The 14,414-nt window shown below is 43.7% G+C and overlaps 2 long non-coding RNA genes across 3 annotated transcripts in view; one reads left to right on the forward strand and one right to left on the reverse strand.

Annotated features, from left to right (window-relative positions):
• Positions 1–200: 200 nt before the first annotated feature.
• LOC137312944 (uncharacterized) lies at positions 201–2,032 on the forward strand. Its single transcript, XR_010960963.1, has 2 exons — positions 201–392; positions 1,734–2,032. It is a non-coding gene; the product is annotated as an uncharacterized lncRNA (long non-coding RNA).
• A 4,719-nt stretch (positions 2,033–6,751) lies between these two features.
• Positions 6,752–14,414, reverse strand: part of LOC137312966 (uncharacterized) — a 74,811-nt gene continuing 67,148 nt past the window's right edge. The window contains exons 2-3 of one of the 2 annotated variants that reach the window (XR_010960982.1): positions 13,781–14,001; positions 6,752–7,865 (exon numbers count right to left, since the gene is read on the reverse strand). This is a non-coding gene — a long non-coding RNA (uncharacterized lncRNA). The remainder of the gene's footprint in view (positions 7,866–13,780; positions 14,002–14,414) is intronic. The other variant, XR_010960981.1, reaches the window with a different exon arrangement.

The following is a 14,414-nucleotide window of genomic DNA, read 5'->3' on the forward strand; positions in this document are numbered from 1 at the left end:
TTTTGTACCTGGTACAACCTGTCAGATGAGCTCATGTTTCAAACCCTGAAGTGGTGCCAAAAACACAACCTTGTGATCTGAAAGATAGAGAACTGCCAACTGAGGCAAGCTGCCAACTGATCCACCGTCATACAGAAGGGAAAGTCCTTTTACCAGGATCTTTTCAGAGAGTCACTCCCCTTTTATGTGATTATAAATACAGCAAACTCTCTAAGACCAGATACAAAATTTGTGAACTCCAGCCGTCTGATCCTGACTCTGAGGAACTCAGCGGAAGATGGCGAAAGTTCTAATTTTGGTATTTGTATTCCTGGTGCTGACTCAGTCCATCACTGCTCGACATCTGTTCAGTGGAAGTGTTACAGGTATCGGATCTTCTTTCTTTGAAAAAAGTAAGTTTATTTGATCTCTCAATACCAATTTTTGTTTGAACTATTTTATTCTCTGACTGAAGCTCACGGTTTGATTGCTTAAATGAACATTATTGTAATATTGTAACAATGAATGAATAATTTAACCTGAACCAGTTCCACAGGAAAATCGTCCGATTGTTTAGTCGGTACCTGAGCGGGGAGTGGGAATGGTGGGTGTTGTGTGAGGATCCAAACAGACCAAGAATTACAGCACAAATTACTGGCCAGTGCCGAGTTACCGGATCTCAGCCGGAGAATTGACCTGTTTGGGAAAGTCTGAAATTGGCTTCAGTACCCAGGTACTGTGGAGGGGGAAACTCACAGTTCCTGCTCCCGATCAGTGTTACCTGCTGTAAAATGTGAGTGTGCGGACGGGAGCTCCTTCAGTCCCTTTCCCCCACACTCGCTGCTCAGACCCACAGACAAAGAATCGTGAATTGGGATCGATACTGGAGGCGTCAGAGGAACCGATCCCCAGAGATGAGTCAGATTTTCATAACATGAGGGGAGGGGATTGGATCAAAAGGGTTTCAAAATAGGTTTCTGAATTCGAATAATTCTGCAGCCTTCATAGAGATCAGGATATGAGGACACTAAATACGTGGACGAGTCAAGCGGTGAAACTATCAATTTTCAGGAGCCGGGTGTCAGTTTACCTCAGTTGGGAGTTGAGTGAACAAGTTAAGGGTTGATGTCCCACTCCAGTACATACAGCCCAGCACTGGGGGAGTGCAGCACTGTTGGAGGTGTGATCTTTTGAATGAATCGTTAAACGGAGACCTTGTCTACCTGTTCATGGGGCAGGAAACACTTGGTCGCATTATTTGAAGAGCTGGGAGTTCTCCTGGTTTCTTGGACCAACATCACTCTCTCAACTAACATCACCAGAAACTCCCTACACTGTCAAATCTCATTTGCTGTTTGTGGGACTTTGCTGTGAGCAATTTGGTTACAAAACAGTGTCGGTACTTCAGAAATAATCCTTTGTCTGTGAAACTCTTCGGGCCCTTCTGTTAACGGGAAAGGCTCCATATAAATGTGAGATCATTCTTTTCTTTGTCTCTAGTCTCAGAAAGCGCGAACGGTGGGCTCCATTCTGTGGAAAAACTATTGGGCTGCCCTTGAGAAAAAAGAGTGAGTCTCTACCGGTCGGGGAGGGGTCAGGGTGAGGTTTAATGAAGTACAAATGAGCTGAGGTTCATGTGTGGTCCAGAGTCAGTCCCAGAAACACGGACAGACTAAGCTTCATGTTTTCTCATTGTTCTCCCTCCCTCTATGTCCAGAACGGTCAATTAATTAACTCTTCATTTTGGATTTTAGTTGCCAACGACAGATGCAGCCGTCTTGTAGGAATGTGTCGTATAGGATCCTGTCACACAAACGAGGAGACTCTGCCGAAATTCTGCGGCGATGGGTTACAATGTTGTAGACCGAACGAGAGAAAGATCCAGTGATGGATTCTCACCAGCCCGAGCTCTCCAAGTTCTCACTGAATGAAACCTTCCTTCACGGGGAGCAGGCTCTATTTGATTGTGTAGATCCCACAACCCCTGACCCTGTATTACTGCTGTCTGAATAATGGGCTGTACTCAGAAATAAATCTCACTGCATTGATCACAGCTTCATATCCGTGTCTTGTTTCTCTTTAGGATCATTGTGTCCGAGGATGGGGTGTTCAGGGGTCTTATCAGGCTGCGGGAAGATGTTGGAATTGTAGGTAATGGGAAGAGGAGACCACAGCAGGGAATCTCTGAAAGTGCCTAATCACACATTCAGAAAGTTACTGAGATAAGACAGGTGTCCCAGAGTGTCAGCATTCTGACCGTTCAAGGTTCAAGATTGGAAGGAGACGCGCATTGCATCAGGCCCATCAGATTGTTTGATCGGACATTGAAGCGGGAGCTTTGCTCTGAATCCAACCCGTGCTGTTTCTGCCCTGGGAATGTTTGATGGGACAGTGTAGAGGGAGCTTTATTCTGTATCTAATCCATGCTGTTCCTGCCCTGGGAGTTTTTGATGGGGGCAGTGTAAATGGAGCTTTACTTTCCTTCTAACCCTTGCTATTACCTGCCCTGGGAGAGTTTGATGTGTCAATGCAGAGGGCGATTGACCAGAGACCCATGTACAGCTGGCAGTATAACTCGATGCTGCTGGATGAACCTGCTCTGACATCAGTAACTCTCTCAAAATCAATACTTATTGAGCAAAATTTTATGGGTTCAAAATCTGTGATTATAATCCAACAGCGCTCTTATTATAGAAGAATAAATATATAAGAAATATTTAACTGTGCACGGAAGCAGGGATAAAATCTGTTCCACCTTCTGTCTCTCTCTCTCTGCCTCTGCCAAATCCCTCGGTCTCGTTTTATCTCACTCTTTCCCTCTTGGACTTATTTTATTTCTCTCTATGCTTTTGTTTCTCTGCCTCTGATTTCTCTGCCTCTGTTTATTTATCTCTGGCTCTGTCACTCCCTGCCTCGTTCTCCCTCTTTCATTCACCTTTACGGGGATTCTCTTTTTTTTCTCTCAATCCCTCTCTCTCTACCTCTCGCTTATTTCACTCTGCCTCGTCTCTCTTACACTTCCTGCCTTCCTCTCTTCTCCATCTCACGTTCCCTCTTCTTGCCTCGATCTCATTCCCCCTCACTCCATCTGTATCGTCCCTCTTTCTTCTATCTGCCTCATTGTTTCTCGCCACTTCTGTCGCTTTCCTGTCTCTCATTCCTCTTTCTCTCTCTGCCTCATTCCCTTCCTTTCCATCTCTGCTGCTATACCTTCGCCCCTCCTTTCTATCTCTCTGCCTCATTCTCACTCTCCTACCCTCTCCTCTCTCTCTATCTCTCTCTAAGTCTCTCTCTCTCTCCCTCTCTCTCTTATTTTCACCTGTCACTGTTTCCTATCTGTCTTTCACTTACTCACTTTCTCTCTCTCTCCGTGTCTTCTTTCTCAGTTAAGAACCCGAATGCATCAGGACTATCCCAACACAAGCAATTTCACACTGATCCCAGCCTGTACTCTGAACACATTGCATGAGCTGATCACAGCTTCTGCACCCCTAGTTCGCAAATGAGCTGCTCAGGATGTGCAAGGCCCACCAGTGGCCTGGGGTCCTGCAAGATTTTGCCATTGCTCGAGAGGGAAGCCTGCTTTTGGTTCTAACTTCTGCTGCACCTCTGCCTCCACATCTCATCCAGCCTCGATTCCTGAACTAAATTTATTACCTTCCATCTTCAAGTGACATATACACACTCTTCTTTATCCAGGAAATATCGATGCCTCTGATTTGCTTCTCTCTAAATCTTCTGGACCTTGTTTTTCCTTATTTTTGACAGTCCGTCTCTGTAACTGAATCTGTTTGTGCTTTTTCTAATTTTGATCTGAAATTTTTGAATAGCTGGCAAGCAATACCTGCTATTCTGCGAAGCGTATTTCCACAAACAGAGATGAATCTAGGGAGCCGGAATCAACCTTGTGAACCTTCGCTGCACCTCCTCTCAGACAAGTATGTCTTTCCTTAGGTAAGGAGACCAAAACTGTACATAGTACTCCAGGTGTGATCTCACCAGTGCCCTGTACAATTGCAGAAAGTCCTCCTTACTATTTTAACCCAACCCCCTTGCAATGAAGGCTAACATACCATTTGCCTTCCCAATTCAATGTCATACCTGCATGCTAACTTTCTATGATCCATCTACAAGGACACCCACATCCCCTTTAAATCCCTATATAAGCACACGAGGGAGAAATGAATCGAAGGGGATGCTGATAGGGTTAGATGAAGTAGTTTGGAGGAGAGATAGGACAGGATTTAAAGTTCAAAATTGGTTTAAGGCCAATTTTACTAAGCTGAGAAGTGATTTAGCAAAAGTGGAATCAAAACAGCTACTTGAAGGTAAGGCCGTTTCGAGCATTCGGAGCCATTAAAAGGGGAGATTCAAGGGTTTCAGAGTAAACGTGTTGCCACAAAGATAAAGGATGAGACTGCCAAATCTGGAGCCTCCTGGATGACAAGAAGGATACAGGGAAAGATAAAGCAAAAAACGGAAGCTTATGTCAGACACCAAGAGCTCAATACTGCAGAAAGCCTTGAGTGGTATAGAAAGTGAAATTAAATTAAATAGCTGAAATTAAAAAGGAAATTAGGAAAGAAAAGAAAAATACCGGCAACTAAAATTAAGGAAAACCTAAAAATGTTTTATAAATACTTCAAGAGCAAGAGGGCAACTTAGGAAAAATACGGCCTATTAGAGATCAAAAAGGTAACCTATGTGTGGAGTTGGAAAATGTGGGTATGGTTCTTAATGAATACTTGGCTTCTGTCTTCACAAAGGAGAGGAATGATGCAGGAATTGAAGTTAAGGAGGAGGAGTGTGAAATATTGGATGGGATAAACTTGGCGACATAGGAAATATTAAGAAGTTCTGCATTTCTGAAAGTAGATAAATCACTAGGCCCGGATGAAATGTATGCCAGGCTGTTAAGAGAAACAAGGGAGGCAATAGCGGAGTTTCTGACTATCATTTTGCAATCCTCCCTGGCTACAGGTGTGTGCCAGAGGATTGGAGGACTGCTAACGTTGTACCATTTGTTTGAAAATGGAGAAAGAGATAGATAGAGTAATACATCCAGTCAGTCTCACCTCGGTGGTGGGCAAATTATTGGAATCGATTCTGAGGGATAAAATGAACCGACATTTAGAAAGGCACGGGTTAATCAAGGAGAGTCAGCATGGATTTGTTAATGGAAGGTCGTGTCTGATTAACTTGATTGCATTTTTTGAGCAGGTAAGAAGGAGGGTCGATGAGGGTAAAGCGTTTGATCTCGTGTACATGGATTTAGCAAGGCTTTTGACAAGGTCCCACATGGCAGATTGGTCAAAAAGTACAAGCACATGTGATCCAAGGGAGAGTGATTGATTGGATCCAAAATTGGCTCAGTTGCAGGAAGTAAAGTGTAATGGTCGACGGGTGTTTTTGCGACTAGAAGGCTCAGTACTCGGTTTGTTGCTTCTTGTGGTATATATTAATGGTTTGAACTTGAATTTGGAGGGCTTGAACAAGAATTTTGCAGGTGATAGAAAACTTGGCCGTGTCGTTGTCAGTGAGGAGGAAAGCTGTAGACTGCAGGAAGATATTAATGGACTCGTCAGGTGGGCAAAAAAAGTGGCAAATGGAATTCCATGCAGAGAAATTTGAGATAATGCATTTGGGAAAGGCAAAAAAGGCAATGGAATAAATAATAAATGGGAGGATATTGAGAGATGTAGAGGAAGTGAGGGACCTTGGAGTGCATATCCACAGATCCCGGAAGGTAGCAGGATTGGTAGATTAGGTGGTTAAGAAGGCATATGGAATACATTCCTTCATTAGCCAAGGCATAGAATATAAGAGTAGGGAGGTTTTACTCGAACTGTATAAATCATTGGTTAGGCCGCAGCTTGAATACCGCGTACATTTCTGGTCACACATTACAGGAAAGATGTGATTGCACAAGAGAGGATACAGAGAAGATTTACAAGGATATTGCCAGGGCTGGAGAATTTTAGCTGTGAGAAAAGATTGGATAGGCTGGGGTTGTTTTCTTTGGAACAAAGGAGGCTGAGGGGAGTTTTAATTGAAGTATATAATATAATGATGGGACTAGATAGATTGGATAGAGATTACCTATTTCTCTTAGCAGAGATGTCAGTGCCAGGGGACATAGATTTAAAGTAATTGGTAGAAGGATTATAGGGGAGTTGAGGACAAAAGATTGCACCTGGAGGGTGGTGGGGGTCTGGAACTCACTGCCTGAAAGGGTGGTGGAGGCAGAAACTCTCAACTCATTTAAAAAGCACTTGGATGAGCGCTTGAAGTGCCGTAACCGACAGGGCTATGGACCAAGTGCTGGAAAGTGGGATTAAGCTGGATAGCTCATTATCGGCCGGCACCGGCACAATGGGCCAAATGAACTCCTTCTGTGCTTTAACTTTGTATGATTCCATACCTTTATATTTGTGTTTGTGTATGTCTGTGTATGTGCCTTGATATATGTGCATGTGCCTCTATGTGTGTATATGTGTGCATGTGCCTTTATTTGTGTGCATTTGCCTGTTTGTGTATGTATGAGTATTTGTGTGTATGTGCCTTTATGTGTGTGTATGTGTATGTTTGTATGTGGCATTATGTGTGACGCCCATATTTGTCTGTATGTTCCAGTATGTGTGTGTATGTGCCTTTATTTGTTTGTGTGTGTCTGTATGAGTGTATTTGTATGTGCGTTTATGTCTGTGTGTGTATGTTTGTGTTTGTGTCGTATGTGTGTCTGTGCCTTTATATGTATGTATATGCGTGTATATGTGTGTATGCGCCTGTATGTATGTGTATGTGCGTCTGTGACTTTATGTGTGTGTATGTGCCTTTATGTGTATGTATGTGCCTGTATGTGTTCGTATTCGTGTGCATGTGACTGTATATGTTTGTGTATGACAAAAGTGCTGCTCTCGGTACTTAGAATCATGCTGCTGACTGCTTGAGAGGGGCGGGTGGAAGAGAGACCAGACTAGGTGAGATATTAAAGAATTGAGCAGCGAGCAGGAGAGAGAGATCAGATTTATTGCTGCATCAAGATCAGAGATGTTTCAGGCCTATGTTATTAGAACATAAGAACATATGAATTAGGAGCAGGAGTCCTGCCCGCTCCCTGTAACACCTAATTATAAGAACATAAGAAATTGAATTATACAATGTGTCAGAGTTTAGAGATGTTTCAGGCCTATGTTGTACAATGTTACAGAGTTGAGAGATGTTTCAGGCCTATGTTATACAATTTTACAGAGTTTAGAGATGTTTCAGGCCTATGTTACACAATGTTAGAGAGATTACAGATTTTTCAGGTCTGTGCTATACGTTGTTGCAGAGATTACAGATGTTTCAGGCCTATGTTGCACATCTTCATACATTTCTACCCTCCAGCAGTTTCTTTGAGAGGCAGCTGCAGAGATTCGGTTCCCGTGGACGCCAACTTTGCAAATTGATCTGAAAGTGCCAGCAGCTCTTCTCGGAACTGGCCGGTTAGCTCAGTTGCTTACAGCACTGAAAAATCATTTTCACGTTGGTGCTGTGAGTCCCGGATCATTCTATGACTGTTTAAAAGGTTGGGGCTGTCAGTCCCGGATCATTCTGTCTCTGTTTAAAAGGGGTGTACAGTCAGCCCCGGATCATTCTGTGCCTGTTTGAAAGAGGTGCGTTGTCACTCCCGGATCATTATGTGCCTGTTTGAAAGGGGTGTGTTGTCACTCCCGCATCATTTTGTCCATGTTTAAAAGAGGTGTGTTGTCACTCCCGGATCATTCTGTGCCTGTGTAAAATGGGTGTGTTGTCAGTCGCGGATCAGAGAATCAAATTGCTGTTCAGAGCCCGAACCCGTGGACGGCTCTATCACACTGGAAATCACAATCAACTGAGGTGAACTGGGGCATGAAAAACATTCAATTACTGAAACAAATACATTAAACAGGAAGTATTGATCCTGAACAGAAATACGGAGGTCAGAAGAGCCTGTCGCTAAGGCAAAGCAGTTATGAAGGGAGATTTTAATTTTCACATAGACTGGGACATAAGGGCAATACATTTCTAGAGTACATCTAGGACAGTTTTATGAAACAATATCATAGAACTGAGAGATGACACATGTCAGGAAAGAGAGAACAAGCTGGGGCTCTTTTCTCTAGAAAAGAGAAGACTGAGGAGTGACGTGATAGAGGTCTTTAAGATTAATGACGTGTTTGATAGGGTAGACGTAGAGATGTTTCCACCTGAAGGGGAGACCAGAACCAGGGGTCATTATTATAAGATCGTCACTAATAAATCGAATTGATTCGAATAATAAATGCAGGAGAAATTTATTTACCCAGATGGTGCTGAGAATGTCAAACTCGCTCCCACAAAGAGTAGTAGAGAGGAATAGCAAAGATGGATTTAAGGGGAAGCAAGATAAACACATGCGAGAGTAATATCATAAGAACATAAGAAATGGGAGCAGGATTAGGTCGTATGGCCCCTTGAGCCGGCTCCGCCATTCAATCATATCTTGGCTGATCTTCTGCCTCAACTCCACTTTCCCGCCCGATCCCCAAATCCCTTGATTCACCTAAAGTCCAAAAATCGATCAGTCCCAGCCTTGAATATTCTCAACGACTGAGCATCCACAGCCCTCTAGGATAGAGAATTCCAAAGATTCGCAAACCTTTGAGTGAAGAAATTCCTCCTCATCTCAGTCGTAAATGGCTGACCTCTTATCCGAAGACTATTCCCCCTTGATCTACACTCGCCAGCCAGGGGAAGCAATATCTCAGCATCTATCCTGTCTAGCCCTCTCAGGATCTTATATTCTATTTTATATGTTTCAGTGAGATGAGAAATTAATAGAAGGACATGTTGATAGGGTTAGATGAAGAAGGAGGGGAGGGGGCTCGTTTGGAGCATAAACACTGGAATGGACCTGTTGGGCCGATTGGCCTGTTTCTAAGCTGTATAGTCTGCGAAATCCTGGAATGTTAACATACATTCGGCCCTTCATACCTGTGCTGGCTCCTTGAAAGAACGGCCCAATTTAGTCCCACACCCCAGCTATTTCCCCACCACCCTGCAAATTGCCTTTTGAAAGTGCCGTTGGAATGTGGTTCCACCGCTCTTTCAGATGTTGCATTCGAGATCTTAATAAACCTCAGTGCAAAGTGTGTCCTCATTTTGCATCTAGATTTTTTGCCAATTAATTTATTATCACAGAGAGGTGAGGTACAGGGAGAGAGAATAGAGGGCAAGAGAAATAGGGAGAGTGGAGACAGACAGACAGAGTCGAGGTAGAGCGATTAGGAGAGAGAGACAGACAGACAGACATAGAGTAGGGTGAGAAAGAGAGATAGTAGAGAGAGAGAGAGAGATAGAGAGAGAGAAAAGAGGATGAGACATAGAGTAGAGGAAGAGAAGGAGAGCACAGAAATATAAAAAGAGACAGAGGGGAAGAAAGAGAAAGACAAGGGGGAGAGTGAGAGAGACCGACAGAGAGAAAAGAGAGAGAGATACAGGCACAGATAGAGAAACAGGGGAGAGATAGACAGAGAGAGCGATAGACGATGACAGAACGAGTGATAGAGACTGGTCAGAGAGAGAGTAGAATGACAGAGAGAGAGAGAGAGAGAGAGAGACAATCAGGATCACAGCATCACATCTGTGATCTCTGCGGAAGGCGCAGGCTACATTCCGGCCTCTGTTGGTAGATCTCATCGGGTGTGGGACTGACACCCACACACAGTTCATGGGAGTGTTGATGGAGCTTGACTCTGTCTCTAACCTCTGTTGTACCTGCTCTGGGAGTGTTGAAGGTGCGGTGTAGGAGGAGCTTTACTCTGTATCGAACCCGAGTTGTTCCTACCGTGGTTGACGGTTGTTTTTGCGACTGGAAGGCTGTTTCCTTTCGGGTCCAACAGGGCTCGATAGTAGGTGTCTTGCTTTTTGTGGTATATATTATTGATTTGGCCTTGAATGTGGGGAGCTTGAGCATGAAGTTTGCAGATGATACAAAAATTGGTCGTGTGGTTGATCGTGAGTTGGAACGCTGTGGAATTCAGAACGATATCAATGGACTGGTCAGTTGGGCAGAAAAGTGGCGAATGGAATTCAATGCAGAGAAGAGTGAGGGAATGCATTTGTGAAAGGCAAACAAGACAAGGGAGTACACAATAAATGGGGGGATACTGAGAGGAGTAGAGGAACCAACGGACATTGGCGTGCATGTCCACAGATCCCTGAAGGTAGCAGGACAGGTAGATCAGATGGTTCAAAAGGCACACGGGATACTTTCCTTTATCAGCGGAGGCATAGAATACAAGAGCAGGGAGGTTATGCGAGAACCGCATAAAACTTTGGTTAGGCCACAGCTTGAGTACTTGCTACAGTTCTGGTCACCACATTACAGTAAAGATGTGATTGCACTGGAGAGGGGACAGAAGAGAATTGCGAGGATGTTGCCAGAGCTGGAGAATTTTAGCCAATAGTAAAGATAGAAAATGCTATTTTTTTTCTTTGGAACAGATGTACAATAAAGCTCCGTGAACACTAACACAGACATCTTCAGAGTGGGGTCTGTGTTCAGAGTGTGGTCTGTGTTCAGAATGGGGTCAATGTTCAGAGTGGTGTTTGTTCAGAATGGGGTCTTTGATCAGATTGGGGTCTGTGTTCAGAGTGGGGTCTCTGTTCAGAATGGGGTCTTTGTTCAGATTGGGATCTATGTTCAGAGTGGAGTCTGTGTTCAGAATGAGGTTTGCGTTAAATGTTTGTCTGTGTTCAGAGTGGTGTCTGTGTTCAGAGTGGATCGGTGCTCAGAGTGATAAAGGAAAGTATCCCGTATGCCTTTTGAACCATCTGATCTACCTGTCCTGCTACCTTCAGGGATCTGTGGACAAGCACACCAAGGTCCGTTGGTTCCTCTTCTCCTCTCAGTATCCCCCCATTTATTTTGTACTGCCTTGCCTTGTTTGCCTTTCAATGGAGTGTTCCGAGTTTGGACAGTGTTCAGAGTGGGGTCTTTGATCAGAATGGGGTCTGTGTTCCGTGTCGGATCTGTGTTCAGTGTCAGGCTTTGTTTATAAATCGATACCTCAGACGAATTTATAAAGGATTCAACTGCTTGCAGAATGGGTGAGAGTGCGGCTTAAAAAGATAGATGGAGGCAAAGCTCTCTGAAGAAATTGGTTTTAAAGCAGCTTTTGAAGGCATTTGATCGTCACCTTAGAATCACTTTACCAATTTAGGGCTTATTAAGGATATATTTTCATTAATGGCTCTAAATATTTGAGGGTCTGAATTCTGCACAGCAATATTATCAGAGATATTTAGTTCTCAGCGGTTTCCCTCATGTGAAACAGGTACCTGTCTCACAGTTTGTTCTGGACACAATTTTGTGAGAATTGCGCCTTCAACAAAACAGAATTCTTCCTTCGCCCTGAACAATCTCTGTTCCGTATGAAGATATATTCAGTCGATGAGGTGGCTTTGTTGCTAGAAATCCGAATTAAGGAATTAAGTTGAAAACTGACCAAAGTGATATACTTACAGATAAAAGTAACTAAAATGGGGAAAGTAAAAAGCAGATTTACAGCATAGTTAGAGAAAGAAATAACGTGGAGGAGTGGAAGATTCGATGGCGAAGAGAAAGTGGGAAATGTAAATGACAAATGTAATGTAACAAAGGTAAGTGGAGCCATGGAGGGTGAAGGCGAAGTGAGGGGAGAGGAACAGCATCGTCCAGATGTACTATAAAGCCTCCTGTACACTAACAAAGACATCTTCAGAATGGTGTCTGTGTTCAGAGTGGATCCTGTATTCAGATTGGGGTTTGTGTTCAGAGAGGGGTTTGTGTGCAGAGTATGGTCCTTATGCAGTGGGAGTCGGTATTCAATGTTAGGTTTTGTTTATAAATCGATACCTCAGGATACTTTACAAAGACTGCACGCAAAAAGTGTGAGAGAGTGCGGAATAAAGAGAAGTTTGAGGAAATGCCCTTTGAAGAAATAGTTTTTAAACATTCCTTTGAGGGCACATGATCGGCAGCTCAGAGCAACTCCGCCAATTCAGGGAATTATAAAGGACAACGGTTCAAACAGCGAACTTGATTACAATTCCTCCCACCCCGCTTCCTGTGGGTTCTGTTTCCAGAATAGGGACACTGTTCAGAGTGGGGTCTGTGTTGAGAGTGGGGTCTGTGTTCATAGTGAGGTTTGTGTTCATATTTGGCTCTGTGTTCAGAGTGGGGTCAGTGTTCATAGTTTGCTCTGTGTTCAGAGTGGGGTCTGTGTTCAGAGTGGAGTCTGTTTTCGGAGTGGAGTCTGTGTTCATAGTTGGCTCTGTGTTCGGAGTGGATTCTGTGTTCAGAATGGGGTCTGTGTTCAGGGTGGGGTCTGTGTTCAGGGTGGGGTCTTTGTTGAGCGTGGGGACAGTGTTCAGAGTGGGGACAGTGTTCAGATTGGGGAATGTGTTCAGAGTGGGGAATGTGTTCAGTCTCAGGCTTTGTTTGTAAATAGATATCTCAGATTGCTTTACAAAGAATTCAACTGCGTGCAGCATATGAGACAGAGAGAGTGCGGGTTAGTGGCACGAAATATTTTAAAGCCTGAACTCCGCACAGAACTTTTATCTCAGGTATTTAGGTCCCAGGGTTGAATGTTCATAGTGTTCCCCTCATGTGACAGAGGGTAGTGTCTCTTTTTCTTCTGGACACAATTTTGTGAGAATTACGCCTTCAACAAAACACAATTCCTCCTTCCCCCTCAGCAATCTCTGTCCCTGATGAAAAATATATTCTGTCGATGAGGTGGCTTTGTGGTAGGAATCCAAAGTAAGGACTTAAGTTGAAAACTGACCAAAGTGTTATATTTACAGAGAAAAGCAAGTAAAATGGGGAAAATAACAATCAGATTTACAGCATACTTAGAGAAAGAAATGAAGTGGAGGAGAGGAAGATTCGATGACGGAGATGAGGGAGAAATGTAAATGAAATATGTAATATTACAATCGTGTGTGAAGCCATGGAGGGTGAAGGAGAAGTGAGGGGAGAGGAACAGCATCGTCCAGATGGACAATAAAGTTTCCTGCACACTAACAAAGACATCTTCGGAATGGAGTCTGTGCTCAGAGTCGGGTACATGTAGAGAGTGGGGTCTGTGCTCAGACTGGAGCCTGTATTCAGATTGTGGTCTGTGTTCAGAGAGGGGCCTCTATTCAGAGTATGGTCCTTATGCATTGGTGGTCGGTATTCAGTGTCAAACTTTGTTTATAAATAGATACCTCAGATTACTTTACAAAGGATTCGACTGCTCGCAGATTGTGTGAGAGAGTGCGGGTTAAAGAGAAAATGGAGGAAAAGCCTTTTGAAGAAATAGGTTTTCTTTTGCGTCCACATGATCGACACCACAGAGCAACGCTGCTAATTCAGGGACATCTAAAAAATACCGGCTCTCACAGCTACATTGATAACACCGCCTCCCACCTCGCTTCCTGTGAGCTCTGTGTACTCAGGGTGGGGACAGTGTTCAGAGTGGGGACAATGTTCAGTTTCGAACTGTATTCAGTGTCAGGTTTAGTTTGTAAATAGATATCGGAGATTGCTTTACAAAGAATTCAACAGAGCGCAGTATATAAGGGACAGACAGTGCGGGGTAAGGAGATAGGTGGAGAAAATAACATTGAAGACATAGATTTTAAATAGGTTTTTGACGGCACTTGAATGGCACCTTATAACAACTTTATCAGTTCAGGGACTATTGAGGATGTATTTCATTACTGGCACGAAATATGTTCGGGTCTGAGCAAAACACAACAATTCTACCTGAGATCTGTTGGTCCCAGGGGTGAGTGTTCGGAGTGTTTCTCCTCATGCGACAAAAAGTCCTGTCTCACAGTTTGTTTTGGACAGAATAGTGGTTGAATTCGAACTTCAACAAAACAGATACCTCCGTTGCCCCTGAGCAATCTGTGTCCTTTATGAAAACGTATTCTGTTGATGAGGTGACTTTGTTCCTTTGTATGCAATTCCTTTGTATGCAATTCCTTTGTAAGCAATTCATTTGGAAAAAGACGAAACGATTTCAGTTACTGGGTCAGGCTGGTAAAATGGGGGGGAAAAAATCAGATTTAAAGAAGATTTACAGAAAGAACTACAGTGGAGGAGAGGAGAATTCGGGGATGAAAAGGAGAGGGGAATGTAAATGAAATATTTAATTTTCCAAAGTGGGTGGAGCGACGGGGGTGAAGGAGACGTGAGGAGAGAGGAACAGCATCGTCCACACGTCCAATAAAGCTCTGTCTACACTAACACGGAAATCTTCAGAGTGGGGTCTTTGTTCAGAGTGGCTTCTGTGTCAAAGTGTGTTGTGTTTCAGAGTGGGTCTTTTTTCAGAGTGGCTTCTGTCTCAGAGTGGGTTCTGTGTCAGAGTGAGTTTGTTTTCAGAATTTGTTCTGTG

Source organism: Heptranchias perlo, unplaced genomic scaffold (genome assembly GCF_035084215.1).
Source record: "Heptranchias perlo isolate sHepPer1 unplaced genomic scaffold, sHepPer1.hap1 HAP1_SCAFFOLD_44, whole genome shotgun sequence".
Lineage (NCBI taxonomy): Eukaryota > Metazoa > Chordata > Chondrichthyes > Hexanchiformes > Hexanchidae > Heptranchias > Heptranchias perlo.